The sequence below is a fragment of the Chaetura pelagica genome, unplaced genomic scaffold, assembly GCF_000747805.2.
Source record: "Chaetura pelagica isolate M959 unplaced genomic scaffold, ChaPel_1.0 scaffold260, whole genome shotgun sequence".
In the NCBI taxonomy this organism is placed as follows: domain Eukaryota; kingdom Metazoa; phylum Chordata; class Aves; order Apodiformes; family Apodidae; genus Chaetura; species Chaetura pelagica.
In genome coordinates, this window is record NW_009951940.1 from 1,149,574 (window position 1) to 1,155,111 (window position 5,538).

Here is a 5,538-nt window from a genome sequence, read left to right on the forward strand (position 1 = left end):
GGTGGGAGGGCTGGGTCAGCTCTGGGGATGGGCTGGGAGGGCTGGGGTGTCCAGGCTGGAGAGGAGGAGGCTCCAGGGAGACCTTAGAGCACCTTCCAGTGCCTGGAGGGGCTCCAGGAAAGCTGGGGAGGGGCTCTTTGTAGCGTGTAGCAACAGGATAAGGGGTGACGGCTTTAAACTGGGAGAGGGGAGATTTAGGTGAGACATTAGGATGAAATTCTTCACTGTGAGGGTGGTGAGACCCTGGCACAGGTTGCCCAGGGAAGCTGTGGCTGCCCCATCCCTGAAGTGTTCAAGGGCAGGTTGGATGGGGCTTGGAGCAACCTGGTCTGCTGGGAGGTGTCCCTGCCCATGCAGGGGGGTTGGAACTGGATGATCTTTAAGTTCCTTTCCAACCCAAACCATTCTGTGATTCTATATTGCAATTATAGGCCAGTAGCTGCTAAATTGTTAACTCGAACTGTAATTACAGGCTGCTAAAACACCTCTCTTGCTGCCGTGTTACAGCAAAAGGGAATGTTGTGTGGTAGTCCTGACACTTGCCAGAGGTAATGTTGAGGTGTGGGAGGCACATGTAATCTTTTAAGTGATTATGGGGCTGTGATTAACACATTCCTCATAGACACAGAATATTCAATCTATGTGTTTGCTGCTTAGGTAGCTTGTAACAGGCTCCTATGTCAGGCTAGGCCTGCTGAAGGCAGTGGGGGTTTTGCTACTGATAGAGTTGGCTTCAGGAGTTTGTCTTTGCCTGTTTGAGTAGGAGCTTCTGTACCGTGTCCAGCTCTGGAGCACAGGAAGGACATGGAGCTATGGGAGAGTGTCCAGAGCAGGGCCACAGAAATGATCAGAGGGCTGGAGCAGCTCTGCTCTGGAGACAGGCTGGGAGAGTTGGGGTGTTCAGCCTGGAGAAGAGAAGGCTCTGGGGAGTCCTTTCAGTACTCAAAGAGGCCTTAAAAGGAAGATGGGGGAAAAGGCCAGGCTGGACAGGTCTTTCAGCAACCTGATGTAGTTGGACATGTCCCTGCTAACTGCAGGGGGTTGGACTTGGTGGCTTTTCAAGGTCCTTTCCTAGCCAAACCATTCTGTAATGCTCCCCTGACAGTGATTTAATTCTTTGCCTTTCATTAATGTCTTGAATCAAACGTTTCCAACATGCTTTACAAACAACAGGCCTGATCATTTGTATTGGTAAGAAGTCTGCTAAGGGCACTAACCTGATCCCTGCTTAGCATGGGAGGGAAGAATGGGAGCTTGTCCTTGGTGCATAACAATAGTTCACAGAGAATTTAGGGCAGAAAGGGCTGTACCCCAAAAGAATCATATTAAGTGGATATACAGGGAATTTGTTAAAATTACCAGTTTATATGGAATTAGCCCAATACATAAGGACAATGCTTTCCTACAGCTGATGCTGATTTATTAATCAAAGACAGCACTTTGAGCAGTTGTCAGCACCTGAGTGCAAGGATGGGAGAGTGATGTGTTCATTGGCTTCCGTGCCAACATTTCTGTATTTGGAGAAGTGAAGATGTCTCCAAATTAATTAGGTTAATTAGTTAACTAGGACAGAGAATCTACATCTCTCTGATTGCACACCTCCCTTGGGGTTAACAATTTCTGTGAGGCTGTTTTGTCTGAGTTCTGTCAGAAGTGAAGTACAATGTCATAGACTCAGAATGGTTAAGGTTGGAAGGGACCTGAAAGATCATCCAGTTCCAACCTCCCTGCATGGGCAGGGACACTTCCCACTGGACCAGGTTGCTCAGAGCCCCATCCAACCTGGCCCTGAACACTTCCAGGGATGGGGCAGCCTCTGCTGCTGTGTGGGTAGGCTCAGTTTTTTCCTTGATCCTTATCATCTTGTGACATCTTGTGGAAAGAAGTCGACATTACTATGACAGGGAATTTCTTACAAACACTACTGGATTCTTTCATTATTTCAACATACTCACACAGGCTACCAGAAAATAATATTAGATAATTGAAAAGTACTTCTCTGTATCAGACCTTCATTCTATAGTATTACTTATTATAATAAAAATCATTATAAACCTGATCTAATGAGAACTCCCTATGGAAGAGAATATGGAGAAAGTGCCTGCAGAAATCCCAAAAGTTACTGAGAATACTATTGGAGAATGATCAAGTATATTATAGACAGAGTGTCAGGGAGTTCTAGCTGCAATTAAGTCCTTCCAGCTTTTTCCAGAGAGAATCTGAAGACTCAAAATTTCTTGGCAAAGCAAAAAAACCCGACAACCCCTGAAGAGTACATTACACAGAAATAGAGCATTGAAAAAAGATTGAGCTCTATGTTGTTGTTTAAAACTGATCCATGTACATTTAAGAAGCCAAAAGACTATTTAGAGCCTTAATTATTTATGATCTGCAGTCACAAAAAATAGGGAACTTCACCATTATTGTGTAATGAACAGTGGATAAATGCTGAGGTAGAGACAAAATCTGCCTGTGTCAGCAAACAAGGGAAGGAGCTGCAGTCAGTCTGGCAAAGCCTGAACACAGTGTGTGGGAATGAGTAGTTGGCACAGACAGCAATAAAAATGTAAGGTTACATTACAAAATAAAAGAAGTGCTTAGTGCCAGATGCAGACTGGCACAAAAGAGGTTTACTCTGTGTTAGCATTCTCTGAATTTGAAGTCCAGCAATACGAAACCAGGATTTATAAACTGAAACCAGACATGTTCATGATGAAGCAGGCACCTTTCCTTGCATGGGATAACCCCCCTCCCCTCCATTCTGAAGTGTTATTTGGTAGGGGTAAGAAGGCTGTGTCATATTAAACAATATGAGGTAAATATGAGTAGCTGGTAAATTACATTTTAATACATGAATGCAATCTTTGAGATACCTAAATACTTTGATGCCTCAAGTAACTGCTCAGTGCAGGAGCTCCTCCACTGAGCTATTAGAATAGCTGGAGGAATTAAGATTCTCAAAAGCAAAAATAAATGAATGGAAGCCAAGCTTTTAGGAGCACAATACCAGATCTACTCTTCCATTTCCATTTTTTATGGATATACTTTCAGGGAACTTCTCTTCAGAGTTGCTCTACCACTTGGAATTATTCAGTACATTACATCCTGGAGGATCTCAGGAGACCAGGTAGCTTAATGGCAGTGAGAAAGTTTTAAATCACAGCATTTACAGATCCACAATATAAATTATCTTCTAGAGATGATAAAGTATTAGATACTCCCATGCACATTTAGTCATAACTGTCTTAATTAGTGCAAGCCATATATTGTCATCATCTTTTTGTTTGCAGGGAAGAAGTGAAACAACAATAAGCTGCTGAGATAAACTATGCAAAAGAATGTTTCCAAAGCCCTCTCCAACATAAGCTATAAGGTAGATGAATGGATAACACTGGACATTGGCTGTGTTCATGAGACCAAATCTTCAAGGTGTTTTGGTACCACTGGAATCACAAACAAATACAGTGTCAGCATTTGCCATCTACTTAGTACTCACAATACTAATGCAGAAATAAATGTAGCAATCATTTATCTGGGAGAAATCTCCCTAGTTACATCACTGGCAGAATTCCATGAGAGAAAAAACAGTTTACTTAAAGCTTTCACCCTCTTGTCTCCTGCATCCTAAATCTGGCCAGGTTTGAACATACCTTTATTCCTCCTGAAAGGGCTGTGCAGCTTCCTGGAACTTCCAGAGGGCAGGGGCAGATGGAGATCACGACTCAGGAGTAACACCCCCCTCCCCAATGAAGACCCCTCCTCACTGAACATGTGCCTTGATTCAGAAAGACACTGTGCCATTCAACATAAGTGGGGAGCACAATTGTGAGAAATGTTTGTCACTCCAACGAAGAAGCCCAAACAGATCCTTCAGCAAAGCACAGTTTATTTACACTCTTGCAAGAATGGGTGACCTAAACAAGTAGGCACACCCACAGTAAGGTGAATAACGGTTTATATTCCCTATTCCTGACGCAAAGTTCCCTCCTGTTTCCCCAGTGGCTGGGTAGTCCAGGGTTTACAGCTTATCCAAGGCTTGTAACTATCCCATAAGTTTCCTGCCCCTGTTTACACATTCCATTCTAGCAGTTTACCTTTTAAGGTATAATCCTGACCTTTCTTGCCCCCTTGACTGTCTTCCCAATTACAAAAATGACCTATACCTATTGGTGTCGTCCTGCGCTGAGGAGCAAGATAGAAGTGGCTTTGTTGGGTCTGATCTTGGCCATAAACCCTGCTCCATGTTTGGATCCCCCAGATGGAGCCCAATTCAGTCCCTCAGTTTCTCGGACCGTGAACCACTCCAGGTGTCATTGGAATGTGCAGATACCTCACTTCTCTCTTAAGCTATTATATTCCTAACACTAGGGTACGTATAAAAAAAACCCACCCCAACACTATGCTTCTAATGAACCAAAAATTCAGAGCTTTCAAACCCAAGCTGAAGACCCAATAGCAACAAACAAGCTGTTATTGAGCAGACATTCTTTATTGCAGCACTGGGGATTCTCCACCGCGAGTGCTCCGACCAGTTAGTGAAACACCCCAACTAACATACACCGAACCCACGCATATTCAGTTCCATGTCAATGAGTTTCCAGAATTATTTTACCTAGCCATTTTATTTCCTGGAATTGGCTATCTTTGTGGTTATGCATGCTCGAGGGTCTCCTGTGGGGGTCTTTGTTGATTCTAACCCTTTGTCTTGTCTCTCCTCCTGGTCCTGTCTCCAGTCTCCCACTGGGAGGTTGCCCAGGTGGGTCAGAATCAACAGGAGTGTTGTCTGTAGGCACCACAGGTTCTTAGAAGACTTGATGTCATCACAACCTGCAGGATGCTTGAAAGAGTCCAGGGCAGAGCCAGAAAGATGATGAAGGGAGGGGAACATCTCCCTGATGAGGAAAGGCTGAGGGAGCTGGGTCTGTTGGGCTTGGAGGAGACTGAGGGGTGACCTCATCAGTGGTTACAAATCTGTTCAGGGCAGTGTCAGGAGGACAGAGCCAGGCTTTGTGCAGTGATGTTCAGTGACAGGACAAGGGGCAGTGGGTGCAAACTGGAGCATAGGAGGTTCCATGTGAATATCAGGAAGAACTTCTTTCCTGTGAGAGTGACAGAGCCCTGGGACAGGCTGCCCAGAGAGGCTGTGGAGTCTCCTTCTCTGGAGACATTCAAACCCACCTGGACACATTCCTGTGTGATGTGCTCTGGGTGACCCTGCTCTGTCAGGGGGGTTGGGCTAGATGGTCTTTCCAGGTCCCTTCCAACGCCGAGATTCTGTGATTCTGCGATCACTGCCCGTTTCACAAAGCACATCGTTTCCACAGCAACCCCTCGCACGGCAAACTCATCATTTCAGCCCGTTTTGACCAGGCTGCGTTCCTATGGAATTTACTAACGACCGCCCTACGCCTGTCGCTAACACGGGGCTGCGAAAGCTTCTAACGCCACGACCCAGCAAAGGGGCTCCCGGGGCAGCAGGGACCGCCCCGCTCCCCTCACGGCGCTCCCGCCAAAACTCCCGGTCCCTCCTCCCTCCTC

The 5,538-nt window shown here is 45.6% G+C and overlaps 1 protein-coding gene across 1 annotated transcript in view; it reads right to left on the bottom strand.

Moving 5' to 3' along the window:
- The window catches only part of CHRAC1 (chromatin accessibility complex 1), a 9,899-nt gene that overhangs the window by 3,564 nt on the left and 797 nt on the right, over positions 1-5,538 (bottom strand). The window lies entirely within an intron of this gene.